Source organism: Chionomys nivalis, chromosome 3 (assembly GCF_950005125.1).
Source record: "Chionomys nivalis chromosome 3, mChiNiv1.1, whole genome shotgun sequence".
Classification (NCBI taxonomy): Eukaryota; Metazoa; Chordata; class Mammalia; order Rodentia; family Cricetidae; genus Chionomys; species Chionomys nivalis.
In genome coordinates, this window is record NC_080088.1 from 36020557 (window position 1) to 36038854 (window position 18298).

Sequence of the window (18298 nt, forward strand, 5' to 3'; positions counted from 1 at the left end):
AAAAGTAATAAAGCGAGAAGATGAAAGTTAAAACATACGCTTTGCTGTTTAAAAGAGTAAATGACATGATTCTAGAATAATTACAGAAGAAAAGTGGAAGCTGAAAATACAATGCTCACAAATGCAAACTTCTGTGAGTTCTTGTATATAGAGGAAGAAGGAGACATTTTAAAGATATCATATACACAGATAAACATCTCAGAAAAGATCTAAGTGATATGATTATTTATAATCAAAATAGAAATAATTAAAACTGATTAAGAACTAGAAAGTTTGAATGAACCTATCAAGAAAGAACAAAGTTCGGGCTAGAGATGTGAACCAGCAATTAAGAGGAACATTAGCTATTCTTCCTACAACTTTTTTCTCATCTTTTTCCTACCCTTTTGCTTCCTTATATGTAAAGCTACTTACTATTTGATCTGCCTGCACTAAACTGATCTAATCTCATTTTGCATGCATTCTACTGCCCTCCATCTCATAATATATTTTTCATGGCTTATTATTAGTGATTTGGCTTCCACATTATGTTAATTTACTTACATAACACAGAATACTTGGACCTGTGATCCATATAAGTTAAAGAGCACTCATAATTTGTCTATCTAGACCTGGTTGACATTGTTCAATATATTTGCATGGTCCACCAACTTATCTACAGATATAGCGGTTTCATTTTTTCTATGCATGAATAAAAATTGATTATGTATTTGGACAATTGTGAAATGTTGTACATAATTTCTTTTTTCATTAGCTGATGGACATCTAGGTGGAATTCATTTCCTAATTATTATGGAATATAGTCAAGAATCACTGAAAACAAATGTGCAAGTATCACTGTAGTAGGATAGGAAGACCTTTACATAGAGACCTAAACGTTGTCCAGCTCAATCATATGGTAGTTCTGTTTGTAGTCATCTCAGAAACCTCCAGATTGACATCCAAAATAGCTGTGCTAATACCATACTGATGCTGGGTGCTTACTGTGTTTGGAGAGCTACCATCATTCAGTTTGAAATCAATAGCAATCAACCACTCCATTTCAGTAAGACAATGATATCCATTGGGAAAAAAAAATCTACTAAGTTTTCTTATCTCTTGAAAATATGAATAATGTACTCTCTCTCACCTTACATATGAAGACATACTAGAAAAATAAAGCAACATTTTAAGTTTCAATGCACAGTGATAATAAAGTTAAACTATATCTTTCTGATAATAACTAAGAAATGAGATACTTTGACAGAAATTAGTTCATAATACTTTCTGATCATGATTTATTATGCAATGGAAAGTACAAATTAATGGCTAAACCTCCTTTCTTCAATTGCTATTAAATAACATTATAAGTCCTCATAATTATGCTAATTACAATTCTCATTTTGAGTTAGTATATTATACAACCATTAACATTAAATGATTAAGATATTTTCACTTTCAGGAAAAGATAATATTGTTACTTATTCTATTAAATAAAATTGTTTATATTCCTAATTTGTTAGAATCATACTAATAAAAAGAAAGTAAATATTTGTAATATGAAATTTAAAATAAGCTGATAAATATATGTATATATACATATAGGATGTGTGTATGTACGTATGCACACATGGACATATGTTTAGCAAGGAGGAATGACTTATTTTCAATCAGAGTTTAAGATGGCACAATATGCTTTCTTGAGTCTGTTGCCATTGTCACTATGAAGAAAATGCCAACTTCTGGGGCCAGCTCAGATATATCCAGGCCAACTTTCATCATCCACACCTAGCATGGTCTTGAAATACTGGTACAAGAAAACATTTCTCCATGCCGCTTTATTCAAACAAGGTATAGTGGAGGCTCTGTCTTCTCAGGCATTCTTTTTGCAGGGATTCCACTTCAAATAATTCTGTATTTCAATGCCCTAGACCCTAGAGCTTTTGATGCTCCGTATCTCACTTTCAAGACGCATTCCCTCTTGTTGCAGTGAAAACAACGATGTTTCTCATTTATGGCACCATTTTCTTTAACAATTACAGCTGTTTAGTCTGCATCCACTATATCTGTAACTTTCAACATGTTTACAAGTATTTCCTCATAAAATCACATTTTTTTTTCATAGTGTCTCAGCTACAGTCTTGGCTCTGAATTCTCATTCTAAGCCGGTCTACGAAGGAGGATTATTGCTTAAATTATAGGCTTAAATTTACTTACCTTCACCAAACAAATTAATCCACTTCTTCTAAATTTAGCCTCACTCTAGTATTCAGAGGATGGGAAGAACATCGCAAGATTCATTGCCAGAATGTGACACAAGTGGCCTCCAGTTCAATTCTGAACACAGTCCTCCTTCCATTCCGAAACCCAATGAAGCAAGCCTTCAGTGCCTACATTTTTAGTACAAGTTTCTTTTCTACAAAACTACCAAAATGGTGCTATCACAGTAAGCAGTGTTTTTTTTTGTTTGTTTTTCTTAGTAAAATAAATAATAAATTTATTTTTCTTAGTAAAATAAATTGTGGCTGAATTTGATTAATTACAACTCTTACCTATTAAATTTTTTTTCTCTTTTTATTTATTTATTTTTTTTATTGAAAAACAATTTTCCACCTCCTCCCCGCCTCCCATTTCCCTCCCCCTCCTCCCGCCCCTCTCCCCCTCCCCCCACTCCTCTTCTCCTCCCTCTCCAGTCCCAGGAGCAGACAGGGTTCCCTGCCCTGTGGAAAGTCCAAGGTCCTCCCCCCTCCATCCAGGTCTAGGAAGGTGAACATCCAAACTCTCTAGGCTCCCACAAAGCCAGAACATGAAGTAGGATCAAAACCCCGTGCCATTGTCCTTGGCCTCTCGTCAGCTCTCATTGTCCGCCATGTTCAGAGCTCTGCGGTAAAAAACAATGACTTCTCGAATTTTGCATGCAAATGGATGGAAATAGAAAATACTATCCTGAGTGAGGTAACCCAGACCCAAAAAGAAGATCATGGGATGTACTCACTCATAATTGGTTTCTAGTCATGGATAGGGGGCCACTGAGTCTATAAGTTGTGCTCCTAAAGAAGCTAAACAAGAGGGCAAACCCAAGAAAAGCAGTGTTTAAAGAATACTTGGGCTCCTTTGTAATCCAGAGTTCCAAACCTTTCAAGGCTCCCACAGTCTAGGTCCAAAATTCTGCACATACTCAAGTTAATTATAAGAGCAGTAGTCCCACTTTTCAGGGCAACTTTTCTTTGACAGTTGCTTTTCTTCTCATCATAATAGAAGACCAGAACAACTTAAGGAACCCTTAACAATTTGAAGGAATATCCTTTACTGTGCCAAAAGAAGGAAGGCATGGCAACAAGGGTGCAGTCACTCCTTACATTTCTCAGTGTCTGGGATTAGTTATTGTGCCTTATTTATTAGGATATAATGTTGCTTAATCACTTTTCACATGTTTACTAAGGAAGAATGAAATACAAAAGATAATTTTTCAATAAAAATATTTTCCAAGTCCTTGTCTTTTCATCAGCCCTCATTGTCCACCATGTTCAGAGAGTCCGGTTTTATCCCATGCTTTTTCAGTCCCAGTCCAGCTGGCCTTGGTGAGCTCCCAATAGATCAGCGCCACTGTCTCAGTGGGTGGGTGCACCCCTTGAGGTCCTGACTTCCTTGCTCATGTTCTCCCTCCTGCTGCTCCTCATTTGGACCTTGGGAGCTCAGTCCGGTGTTCCAATGTGGGTCTCTGTCCCTATCTCCATCCTTTGCCAGATGAAGGTTCTATGGTGGTATGCAAGATATTCATCAGTATGGCCATAGGATAGGGCCATTTCAGGTTCCCTATCCTCAGCTGCCCAAGGAACTAACTGGGGACATCGCCCTGGGCACCTGGGAGCCCCTCTAGGTTCAAGTCTCTTGCCACCCCTAAGATGGCAGCTCATTTAAAAATGAAATGAATAATTTAAAAATACAGGTTAATAGATAGTCATCTATAATAGTAAAGCTTGTAGTAATGTTAGTTAGGTTTTCTAGATGTATAAATATATATTTTAATGGATCGATATTCTTCAAACCTTTCAATAACTAACAGAATATGGCACTTAAAATGTTTTCAGAACTTAGAACTTTTGATAACAATGAGATACATCTGCTCCTGGTAGCACCAATCTATTTCAAGAGGATGATGGGCATTGAAGAGGCTCCTCATGGAGTTTGATAACCATTTGGGCAAGAAACTCTTCCTGCCTGGACTGTTTGATGTTATTCTGTGTGAACTCGATATGCAGGACCCACACAGAAATGATTGCTAAACTTGACTAAATGTGAGATCATCCTTCAGGGTTCCTGCTTCATGAAAAATTCTGCTAAACATTATTCAGGACACAGAAGAAAGCAACTGATGGACTTTGCCATTACAAGACAGAACAGTCCTTCAAAGTTCCTGCTTCATGGAAAAGTATGCTGGATACTATGGGCCTGTAGGCTGAAAATTGATGCCCCCAATGATACAGAAGAACTTTGAGTGACTGTCTAGGCAGCAAGAGTCTCTGTTAATTTTAGAGTTTTGGAAGTTGCTTACAATGTACTTCCTGTTTATATTCTTCAGGAGTTTTTGATGGAGTTGAAGAATAGATATACTATATTTTTCCATTGTTATAATAAAAGATAAAGTAGATAAAATATTGTAACTGTAATTCTTGCTTGATACCTGTCTTGTTATATGTAATTTTACTATATTAAAGTTAAAACCTTTCTTTTTGTTTAGACAGAAAAAAAGAAATGATGTGGGAAGTCCTTTTGTATATGTATTATTATTATTGGTTAATGAATAAAGAATCTGTCTTGGGTCCGGCAGATCAGATAAAAGATAGGCAGGAAAAACTGAACTGAATGCTGGGAGAAAGACAGCAGAGTCAAAAGACAGCATGCAGCTGCTCTCAGGAACAGACGCACCAGAACATTGTCTGGTAGGCCACAGCCACTTGGCTATATATAGATTAATAGAAATGGGTTAATTTAAGATATTAGTTGGTCAGAAATATGCTTAAGCTACTTAACAAACAGTATTTGAAATAATATAGATTCTGTGTGGTTATTTCAGGTCTGAGCATCTGTGAAGAAACAAGCAGCTTTCATATAGCATCCAAAGGATGCTCAATCACACCACAAGGAAATATGCTCAACTATGTTCATAGTAGCATTGTTTGACATAGCCAGAACAAGGAAACAACCTAAAGGCCCCTCAGCCAAAGAATGGATAATAAAAATGTGGTACATTTACACAATGGAGTACTACACAGCAGGAAAAAATAACATCTTGAAATTTGCAGATGAATGGATGGATTTATAAAAGATCATATTGCATGAAGTAGCCCAATCCCAGAAAGACAAATATCATATGTTCTCACTCATAAGTGGCTTTTATACATAAAGCAAAGAAAACCAGCTTGCAGTTCACAATCCCAGAAAACCTAAGCAACAATGAGGACCCTAAGAGAAACATTCATGTATGCAATGTGCATGGGAAGTAGAAAAAAACAATATCTCCTGAGAAAATTTGGAGCATGGGGACTATGAGGAAGAGCTGAAGGGGATGGGAGTGGAAGGGAGGGGAGCAGAGAAAAATATATAGCTCAATAAATCAATAAAATTAATAAAAAATAAAAAAGTAAAATATCAAGATAGAACTATCACAAAGCAAAACGTACAAATATCAATACACATAGCATGAACTGCATGATATAATTTATCTTATATAATTTGCACATAAAAATATATTAAATTAAAATGTTATATAGTTTTCTGATAATATAAACATACTATATTAAATATAAGAATTTCCTAATAAGTGAAGTACTAAGAATATTGTGTGGGTTGACGTCTTAGCGACGCATGACAATGCAGATGCATTTGTTTTTACTGCTAAGTTTTTGTTCACTTTGACTACCATGTAGCATTTTAATCTAGGCATGTGTACTTTTTTGGACATTAGTAGAGGATCAAATTTTGAAAAAGCTTAGGATCTTTCTTCAGGTTTCAGTCTCTATAATGTTCTTTCTCTGCGCTTCCCTTAGAAATATTTTAGAAATTAAACATGATAATTTTTCCTTTTTAGTTATATTAAAAATATAGAGTACTCTTAAATAAACTTACAGATATTTTTATAAAAAACATACAAGTAGCTCAAATGTTTTTTACCTCAGAATGTTTTTCAAGAATAGTACATTTTATCCCATGCTTTTTCAGATCCAGGCCAGCTGGCCTTGGTGAGATCCTGATAGAGCATCCCCATTGTCTCAGTGCGGACTTGCTGAACATAATGGACAATGAGGACTACTGAGAACTCAAGAACAATGACAATGGGTTTTTGATCCTACTGCACGTACTGGCTTTGTGGGAGCCTAGGCAGTTTGGATGCTCACCTTACTAGACCTGGATGGAGGTGGGTGGTCCTTGGACTTCCCACAGGGCAGGGAACCCGGATTACTCTTAGGGATGATGAGGGAGGGGGACTTGATGGGGGAGGGGGAGAGAAATGGGAGGTGGTAGCGGGGAGAAGGCAGAAATCTTTAATAAATAAATAAACAATAAAAAGAACTGAAAAAAATAAAAAAATTTAAAAAAAAGAATAGTACATTTTTTTGTATCATTCTTATTTATTCCTAAAACTTTGGTTATGGCACTCACCTTTCTCACATTCTGAACCATCACTATCCTATAGTTTTATTTCATTCTAAAATCTATATAAATTATTTCCTGTATTCTCACACAGGGGATTTCTTAGACCCATATTTATATTTCAGAACCCAATTCTAAAGAGCAGTTTGGCCTATATTTTTGTGACTAATTTTTTGTCCTAGTGTTTTTCTTTTTTTCTTCCAACCATATTCCTTTGATCTCTACCCATAATATTCAAGCAATATGCTCACCTACAGTACACTGGAAAGTCAGGATGGAAAGATAAGAAGCACATATTTAGACTCCCATTTCTCTCCATTTCCAGTAGCCTCAGGCTTACTATATTTCTAAATTTCAGTTCACCACTGCTCCTTATACTGGCCTCTCCATGGGCCTCTGGTTCATCTATTACAATAAAAGCTTTCTTCCTTTCTCACTGTGCTTTGCTTGGAAATTATTTTGAAGGATAAAAGCAATTAATCACTCTGAGGGTCTCACTAGTGATCCCATTATCTTCCAGTGAATATCTGTTTCACTTAAATATAAGTTTATAACAAATTAAGTTATGTCATATATTTCTCCTTGAAACCTCAGCAATATACTTACATATATAATGATCATTTCTTTGAATACTAACCATACCATATGCATATTATCTTTATATTTATGGCAGTTACTTCATAAAGATGAATGCTGAATATAAAATAAAATTAGATAAGTTATATTGAGCTAAAGATCAATAATATTGTGCACTGTGGCTTAAAATCACTGGTTTTGCCTTTAAAAATTTTCAGAAAATAGTAAAGTTTGATGAAAGCTTCATCAAAGTGACAAAATAATGGAAAAATACATCAAATATTATAAATACTCCAATCACCTTTTTAAAAATATAGAACTCTATGAAACACAAATCATTGAAGGGTTGTTGTTCTGAAGCAGTTTTTGCAGTATACAATGTGATTCTAGTGTTCACATACAATGTGATATTACTACCAGATTTATGTTATTAAGATATTCATTCCTTAAAATATATGTGTCTATTTTCTCATAAATATGGTAGAAATACTTGAAATTGAGTCTTTCTCCAAATTCCTGTAGTACATTACTACAAACCATAGTATCTGCAGATTATATTAGATGTCTAAAACTTAGTTTATGGCACCTGAAAATAGTCAGTCCCCCATACCCTAATAGCTGGTAACTAACTTTGTACTTTTACAGATTTGTCTGTTATAAATTCTATGTGTAAGTGAGATCAAGATTCAATTTGAATTTGTTTTTGCCTTATTTTATTTGGGCAATAATTTCTCCATGGTTCACTAATACCTCATATTATAAGATATCCTCTTTAAGGCTCAGTGATATAAATACTACATTTTCTCTATCAATTCATCACTAATGGACAACAGGTTCATTTGACATGTCAGATATTGAGGTAATGTTAAAATCGACATGGAAGAATAGATATCTAATTCATGCATTGTTTACAAAACCTCAAGAATAATGCTAGTCTTAAAACACACCTAACTCTATACATAACCCTAAGTTTAATTTCATCTCCACTACTTTCTTTTAATTATATATGCCCATTAGGAGGTTTGCTGAATCAAATGGTAGTTGTATTTTAATTTTAAGATACCTCTATATTTGCTATAATGGTGTAATTTACATTCTTTGCAAAATGTATCTGTGTTTGCTTCTGTTCATAGCAATCCCACCATTAACTACTTTCATCATTTAGATAATAAGCATCCAAACCTGTAAGACTGTATAATCTCAAAAAGGGTTCAGTTCAGAATTCATTGACAGTAAAAAATTCTCAAAGGATAAGCTTTCATAAATTTAAATCTGTCTTTGGATCTTTGGGAAAAAAGCATTTTGTTTTTTCATTTTTGTTTGATTTTTGATGTTATTATTTTATTTATAAATTAAGCTTTTATTGTATACACTTTGCTAAAATTATATAGCTTTTTCTTTGAATTATCTTTTTACATGGGTGAAATGAACTTTACTGATGGTATTCAAGACATATTAGAGTTCCCTAAATCCCTTCCCTTCTTGATTCTTGGGATGGAAATTGTGTGAGGCTGAATGTTGAAACCTCTTCTTTCTCTCTCATTCTTGCTGGAGTTCATGGTCCTGGGCTTCTGACTCCTAGGAACCCAATGAATACCATAAGGTCTATCACCTTATTGCTATAGCCATATGATTGTCATAATAGGGACTGAACTTTTAATAAAGTTGTCTTTGAAAGGAATGAAAGCCCTATTATCAATTGTGGAAAAATGAGTCTTCTTACTAACTTGCAGGGAGATAACCTAGTTCTCAGTGTACTTAAGGATTCCTCCAATGCCCACTTTCTTGATATCATGATATTTTGCAACTTTCTTTATGTGATATAACTGATACACTAGACATATTGAGGATAAGAATACTGTAGTCTTTGCCAGTGAGCATACCATTCAGTTCAGAGATGACCATTCCCACAAGCCTTGGCAGCACTCCTTGATATAAGAATGATATTCTGAACAGTACAATTCTCAGAGGGGTCATCCACAGTCTTCTTGGAGGCAGTGATGGTAATGAATGTGGTCAAGAGTCCTTCTACAATGCCACAGTTACCGTGGAGGTTCCTGGCCAAGGAGGGCTAAGCAGTTGTTGTATCAGGAAACATTACAGGCAATCTTGAAAGAGATGTCATACTTCTAGTGCATCACACCAACCAGAAACAAAGTGGTATCAGGTGAAAGGGAAGGGTTGACAGTTTTAGACTTACCATTTAGGTAGGCCCTGAACTTTGTGGAACCAGTAGACTCCACAAAACACTTAATACCAGCATCACCAATTTGATGTTGGCAGAATCTCCCTTCTGGAAGAAAGTGACAGCCTGCCCTTTGATTACCAGTTTCCTGCTCTGATGAATAAACTTTTGTTATACATCATATATATATATATATATATATATATATATATATATATATATATATATATATAGGCTATTGTGGAACTCTTTTGTATGTCAACAAATTGGTGCCCACCTTCTCAGTCATGGATCCACAAAGACCTAAAAAAAAAGCTAAGAACAAGAAAAAAAAGAGTACTTCTATTTCCAAAAAATTGGGAGCCAAGCAGTTTCTTTGTAGCAGCATTTTTTTCAGTTAGGCTGTTTTGCTGGCTGTAAGCAGCAGAAAAGCTTCTTTAAAATCCAGCTTCCTGGTTCATGCTGGCATCACAGAAAGGTTCTGGCTCATTCATGAGGTCCTGATATGGAACATTTAAATGGGGTTCATGAGCAGAGTGCTGCAAGTTGATTAATGGTGACATACATCTGCTGCAATCCCTTTAGCTGGAGCAATGAGCAATTGATTGCAAAGTAAACATACCTCCACCACTGTGACCAAGGTGCTTACCATTTTAAAAGTGCTCCTGGTCAGAAAATGATTACAAATATGCAATAAAGACAGATCCAGATGGAAGAACCCTCTGAACAGGTTACAGTGTTGGATAAATATGCATAAGCTTGTGTGAGAGAAGATAGAATAAGAAAAATAGACCATGCAAAAATGGAATATACACAGAGAGTCTGGATTATGTATATTATTGCATTTTCTTTGAAGTTTTTGACTGCAGAGAAACATTTGTTTCTGGTGGCTGCTAAGTTAAACCAATATAAAGGTAATCTTGACTTTAAAATTTGAGTCTAAAGATATGTTGCTTTAGAAAAATATTCTGCTTTTGTTTCTACAGAAGATGGGAACCTGTGAATGCCTTCCAGGCTAATGAGATTTGATGGAACAAGGTCCTCCAAAAAGTCTCCATGAACTTTAAAAATGCTTCATCCAAAAAATACCATTAAAAGGTATGGAGAAAACTATGTTAAAATTCCCAAAATGATTTTTTATAAATACTTGTTTTCATTTAAAGGTGTATATGATATAGAAACGAATACCTTACATTGGTATGGACCTTGGTTTATTGATAGTAATTTAAGGTCAATTTTGTTATATGTATTATTCTACTGTTGTTTAAGGTATTATGTTTATACAGCTCACTTAAAAATGTAATGTATAATTAAAATTATGGATTAGTAGACAGTCATTTATAATAGTCAAACTCATAGTCATGATAGTTAGGCTTTCTAGATAAGCAGAAATATATTTCAGTTAGACAGATAATGTTCATCACTACAAAGACCAACAAAAATGGCATTTATAAGGTTTTAAGAACTTAGGCTTTTTTCAACAGTGAGACATATCTGTTTCTGGGCAACACCAATTACTTAAGAGAGGTTGATGAGCAAACAGAGGCTTCTTATAGAGTTTGCTAGTCACTTGGGCAGGATATTGTTTTTGCCTGGACTTCCTGATGGTATGCTGCATCTGTAGACATGCAGAATCCACAAAAAAATGACTGCTGAACTTGCTAGAAGGAGGTGAGATAGTTCTTAAGGGTTCCTGCCTCATGGAAGAGTCTGACAGATGTTCTGCAGTGCACAGAAGAAAACAACTGGTGTACTTTGTTATTAAAAGACAAAACAGATCTTCAAATTTCCTCCTTCATGGAAAAGTCTTCTGGGTACTATGGGTCTGTAGGCTGAAGATGTATGCTCAGAATATGACAGAAGAATTTTGAGTGACTGTCCAGCAACAAGATACATAGGTGAATTCTAGAACATTGGAAGTTGCTTACAAGGAGCTTCCTGTTTACTTAGATAATGTATTTTTCTAGGGTCTTTGAAGAGTTTAAGACAGATAGTTATAGTTCTCCTTAGTTATGATAAAAGATAAATTAGATATAAATCTTTAGACTCACAAAAATAGTATACATAACAGAGTATTTTCCTTAACTTTTCAAATGAAAATGGACTAAATATTGAAACTATATATTTTTCTTGATAACTGTTTTTATATGCAATTTTACTATGTTAAAATTAAAGCCTTTTTTAATAAACAGAAAGGGGGAGGTGATGTGGGATGCCTTTTTGTATATGTGTTGCTTTATTGGTTGATTGATAAAGCTGCTTTGGCCAATGGCTTAGCAGAGCAAAGTCATGTGGGAGATCTGAAAAAAGATATAGAGAGAGAGTAGGCAGAGTCAAAGAAACACCATGTAGCTCCCAAAGAAAAGGAAAAGATGCTAGAACCTTACCCAGCAAGCCACAGCCTGGCAGCAATACACAGATTAATAGAAATGGGTTAATTTAAGATGTAAGAGTTACTTAATAAGAAACCCGAGTTAATAGGCCAAACAGTGTTGTATTTAGTATAGTTTCTTTGTGATTATCTGGGTCTGGTTGCTGGGAAATGAACAAGCGGTCTCTGTTTACAGTATACAATGTAGTTGAAGTCATTGATGGCAACTACATTCATTTTGCCACAGTTGAAGGAAGCTCTGGCAACCAGGTTTTAATTATGGGCCAGTTATTTCACTCTAAGTCTCACCACCATGTCTCAGGGAAGAGACTTGCACTACATAGGAATATGCGACTATCTCTGGAATGGAGAGATTCAGAAATCTAAAACAATGTATCATTTTAATGTCAAATCTAATGTAAACTGTGCTGTTTCTTGATAGTCTGTTAAGATAATGATTGTTACACGGTAGTCTATCCTAGGTAAATCAATGAACAATTGTCATTTTAAGATACTTGAATTCTGCATTGCAGAAAACAGTGTGGCATTTTGATTTAAATACCCTTTTTTCTCTTAACTGAAAAAAGGATTTTCTTATTACTGCTGAAGCTTCTGTGAGACACTTCTGATAATACAAGTCCCTCTAGTGGCACCTGACGTGAATGCTGCGGTATGAAAAAAGTCAAAATTGTTCTTAATTCTTTTAGAACCCTTTCATAAGATTAACATTTAAAAATGATATCTTCAAGTCATTCATCTCTTCTAATAGCAATTCACTTTAATATGTGAGAGTTATTTATGTTTGTGCTAAATCAATTTAAGTGACAGATAAAAATATTGTATTTTCTAGCTTAAAGGGTACTTTGATAACATGTGGGAGTGTTTCTTAAGTAGTTACTCTATACTAGCTATTTATCCATCAATTAATTTGATTATTAATAAGCATCATAATACCAGTCATGGTTTGTACATGCAAGAAATAAAATAAAATGCAGAAAACAACACATTCTTGTGTGACATTTCCAATGAATGAGCAAAGGGTTTGGGCACAATTTGTTTATTTAGTTTCTGCCTAAAGTGAAGAGTATTCTTAGGAAATGACTCAGAGGGTAAAGACTTGCTGTACAATCATGAAAACCTGAATTTGCGTCCCCAGCATGTGGAACGTTGAGGAAGGCATGTCCAGTGGGCTTGTTGGCCTTTATTCTATTCAGTGTTGTCTATTTCTCTATCAATTCTACCTTCCTTCATTCAAATGAGCCATTTCCTGCTTACTGTTTTTTTTAAGTTTTCCGAGACAGGGTTTCTCTGTAGCTTTGGTTCCTGTCCTGGCACTAGCTCTTGTAGACCAGGCTGGCCTCGAACTCCCAGAGATCCGCCTGCCTCTGCCTCCCAAGTGCTGGGATTAAAGGCGTGCGCCACCACCGCCAGGCTCCTGCTTACTGTTTGGGAATGTCTATGACATTATAACAAAATGTCTAACATTAGCTCTGTGTTTCAAAATACTCAAAGAAAATATTACCAAGTCTAGATAAGAGGTTTGGCCATTATATAAAGAGTGGAAAGAGCAAAATATGTTATATTTATTATTGAGTTCTCTTTCCTAAAAAAAATAATCTTTGTGTGTATCATGAATAACAGACATGATGATACTTTTCTAAAGACAAGGAAACTGTTAAAAACAGCTCAGTTTTGGGCAGAGGTCTCAAGACTTGGTAATTGGGCATAGAAAATTGGAAATTCCTGTCCTCAAATTTTGTTGTGAATTGCAAGGATAAATTCCATGGCCACCACTACTACATTTTACATTAATTAGGGAAGATATATCATCTGTAGGAAGAGAAAACCCTGACTGAGGGGAAGCCCCGGGGGCTTTTTATTTATTTGTTTGTTTGTTTAAAGCAAAGTAAACTTATTTTTCTAGAAATAAAGGTTTGATAAGTTGTTTTCTTTAAATAGTTCAGCTGTCCTCTGTTCTACTTCCCACTCCTATGTGGATAGGGCAACAACTGCACTAAATTATAAAGGTCCCATAACTCTATTCTGGTGGAGATCTTGATTTGTATGAAGGGCCTACAAAAATGACCTTCATAGTATTTTCATGTCCCAGAATGGGTCATAAAAAATTATCAATTTTCTCTCACTTAAACTTGAGGTTAAGACATGTATTTGTTGATTTATAATAAGAGACATAGTAGTCACCTCTAGTAACAAAGGTCTAATTAAGAATTCTAAAACCTCTTAGAATTTATTCTGTTGAGTTTATTTTCTAAGATATTAGTGGTATACTAAAATATATTTGAGTAAAATATTTCAAATATCTCAATATATTTTAAGTAACTCTATATAGATATGTATCATGCCTTCAATATCAAATCAATATTGTATTAAAATATTGAATAATGTGTTGGGTATAAATATTAAATACAAACATTTTGTACCTTATTTATATTTTAGCTTCTACATATCCTAATTTATAGAACTTCTTTCTACATAATTAAGGTAATTTCCCACAGATTGTTTTGTTATTTTTGAAACTTGACATAAGCTATAACCTTCAAAGAGAGAGATTATTAATTGAGAAATTTCCTTTATTAGAATGGCCCATTGGCATGTCTGTGGGTATTATCTTGATTAATGAATGATGTGGGAGGGTCTAACCCACTATGCATGGTGAAAACTCTTGGCAAGTTGGCTTAGTTTGTATAAGAAAGAAAGCCAATAAGCAACATTCTTACAAAGTCTTTATTCTGTTCCTGCATCCAGGATCCTATTTCCAAATTCCTGCCTTTGCTTCTCCTCAATACTGTTTAACTTTTAGGCCAAAAAAACTCTCATCTCCAAATTGTTTGTGGTCATTGTGTTTATCAGAGTATTGTATTTATCTCAGCGGTAGAAATAAATGTAGGATAATGGTAAAAGCTTTTATATATGAAAGTTAAAAGAATTGACATTTTAAGTACTCACTTCCATAATTCATAGAATTATATTTTTAAAAGTACTCCTTAATACGTCCCCACCTTATCGATTCTCACATCAACTGATCCAAGCCTCACTTTTAATAAATCTTAATTTTCTTCATTTTTATATCATCTGCCAAAACTTTTATAATTTACTACTAGGACTCTACATTCCCACATTTGAAACATTCTTAATGCATTATTCTTATGAGTTAAAGTGTCCTTACTTCAGTATTTTAATGAGCATTGACTGTGGGAAAAGATGAAACCACACAACAATCCTCAACATTTAAAATGAAAATGGTGTTTTATGAACCTGAATTCTTTTTCAAAACAAAACTTATCAATCTTTAAGTTCTTTGTCTAGAATACAGAACAGTGATAAACCTCAGTAAAGACTGATTCCCATGTCTATTATTCCTGTTTTTCCAAACTCTGTACTAGCTAGCAGTTTGTGACATGAAGTCCTCCATGTGTAAGATTTACTATAAAATTATATAAAATTTTCAAGTAGTCAAGTCCAAATATAAATGTAATTACACTAGCTTTGGTTGTTAGAAGACAAATTCTGAGGTAGTTGTCTCAACTAACAAAAGCATATTTTCTCAAGTATTAAGAACTTGCTTCAAAATCTGCCTGGTTACACATCCTATACCCAATATCTACAAGAGAGTTGTTTACCCCACTAATGAGCACAGAGCCAGCAGATGCCTAGAACTGACTTGGCAGCTCTGAGCTTTATATCCATATTCCAAGAACCCATTAGCTAAATATAATTTTTAGAAACATAAATGTCAGGATTCTGCCAATGCTTCAAGCATAAGAAACCTAGACTTGGAAGGATGTATCAGTATACAGTAGTCCCTGAAAGGTAGCTGAAAATGCTCAAGAGCAGCATTTGAAATCTTTAGGTAGTAACATCAATGTCCTCGTCAAAATCTTTACATTTTGCCTCCATTCTTAAAATATCAAATAACTCCTTTATGCCTCAGCTCTCTCTGAAGTAAGAGGAGGAAGAGCAGCCACAACAGCTTCAGCGGCCTCTTCCAACCAGGTTTTCCTTTGAAGCCACAGTGTAGTCAGCTATAAACAATTAATGACATTTACCCTTAATTTTATGCCTGTGATGCAAATGAATTTTTAAAAGTATTTGTTTAAATACTTTGGAATGTTTTGAACCATTTTCTAGGGGGAAGTCTGCTTTAAGAACTTTTATTTAAAAAAAAAAAAAAAACTCCAGGAGAGGAAGAATATGTGTCAAATCCCTAATTGCCTAATTTCCAAAGAGTATGTCACTTACACCACTTGAATATCTAATACTTTACCACAGCTGTAGTCTTCAATGTAGAAAACAGTATTAATATGACTAACAGATTTCAATTAAAATAAAGAATCTTCTAGAAACTGATGTCATAAATTAAAATTAAATGTCCATTAGGGAAAATACTAAGCGGCATCTTTTTGCTTTATATTTTAATAAAATCTTTATGTTAAGTTAGATGAATACAAAATTGTCTTCCTGATTTTATTGTCAGATTTATACAAATAACTTTTCTAAACTCTTGCTTAATCACAAGGTTTTATTGTTATTTCTTGATGATATGAATTTCTTTTTGAAGGTGGATTCTATAATTTTTCATTCAAAAAACCTTTCTGATATTGCTAATACTCCACATACTGTGAAAAAGGTAAATATAATTTTAAAGCAATCAGAGTTAGCCCTAAAAATTTCAGTTATTATACACAAAGACAAATATATTATAGACACATATTTTAAATTAGTGTATTAGTAGGTTACAGTACATCCATGGTGCTTAGAAACCAGAGAACGCTCAATTTTAGCACTATAATTGAATGCACTCTCAATTATAGCATCCAATATCCCTTTTACACAGGAATCATATTTATTTCTCCTAGAAGTCAATGAAGGGACTTAAGTTTATTTCCATAGAGAATTTTGATGTTTTATTTTATTGTATTATGAAAACAAGTTAGCCTAAAGCAATTTGTCTTCCAGCCTTATTTTAGTTCATCTCAGTAAGTAACCCATGCTAAGTACTTGATTCATTTTTATGTTTCCTCCAAATGAGGTTTCAATGTTTATACCTTGTAATTGCCTTGTTGTACACGTTTTTGAATTGTGTTATTTTAAAGTAGCAAGGGCTAGAAAGATAATCTATTTTAATCCCCAATGTTTTTGAAGAATTAATTAAGGCCTTGTGATAGTAAGTGATCAAAGACTACGTATCTAGTTACTTGTGGAATTTATATTAGAAATGAAGCCACCTGAATTTTCATACTTCACTTCAGGCACTTTCCTGAAAGGTGAAATAGGAAAAGTTGTAACTAAGATAATAACAATTGAATGAAAAGGAAAAAGGAAAAGAAAGAAAATGGATGAAAAAAAGCAATTTCATCATTACTTGTACTCTGTCCAGAGACTGAAGAGAAGTATCCCATGTCTTGTACGGAGGCTTTTTCAAATAGTCTATGACTCATAAGAACATGTATGTGAGAACGCTCCCCATAAATGTTGTGACATAATTTAAATTATGTGTATATACATACATACACACACACCCATATATATATAATTTTTCTTACTCTATTTTTAACATAATTACTTTATTGATTCTTTGAGAATTGTACATTTGTACCTCAGTACTTCCCATGTCCCAGTTGTCCCATATTCTCCCCTTACTCCTACAGTGCCACAAAAAAGAAAATTTAAAAAAGACAAAACAAAAAAAAAATGTGAACAAAGGAAAACAAGAACAAAACTAAAAAAAAAAAAAAATTGAAAACAAACTCTTCACTTCCCTTTTTTTCTGCCCCTCCAATACCTCTTAATTCATTCTGGTGGCATTGGGAGTGGGGTGTCACATAGTTTATGTGAAAAGTGTGTCATTTTTCTCCAATCAACTTTTTGAAATTGTTCATTACAACGAGTTTCCTTAAGGGATTTCCAATCATCTTTCATGTTCTTTACCTTTCTTCCCATTATATCCCTCTGTATTGTCCTCTTTCCTTTCATTGTCAATCCTACTCAAATTTTCCTTTAAGAATACTATCAGCATGCACTCTGTGATATTTATCTATGAATATTCTTATGTCTACATGTTAGTATCTCCCCGTTCTGCTATATTAACTCTTAAATTATAAATTAGTGCTGTGATTGTAATTTGGTTATGGACTAGTTTGGATAATATTTGATCTTTATCTGTGTGATATTCATACAAATTTTGCTGTTAAATTCAAAGCATTACAGCAAATGTCACAGTAGTCAGGAAATTTCATTGTGAGTGGCTTTTCAGATAGTGATGTTTTAGATTGCTTTGGATTGGTATTTCTTGCTTCTATCCTCAAGTTAGCATCTGAGAAATACCGTTTTAGTTCTTGAATAAGGAGAAAGCAGACCTATGTACCTGCATTACTGAACAACAATGCAATAAATACTCCAACAACCTCAACTTCAACATCAAGGACTTATCATGGTACATTCAATATTTCCTTTATCAGTTCTGGTAGAAAGTCTTATATTGAACACGTGTCAAGCAGTCAACATCTAGAATA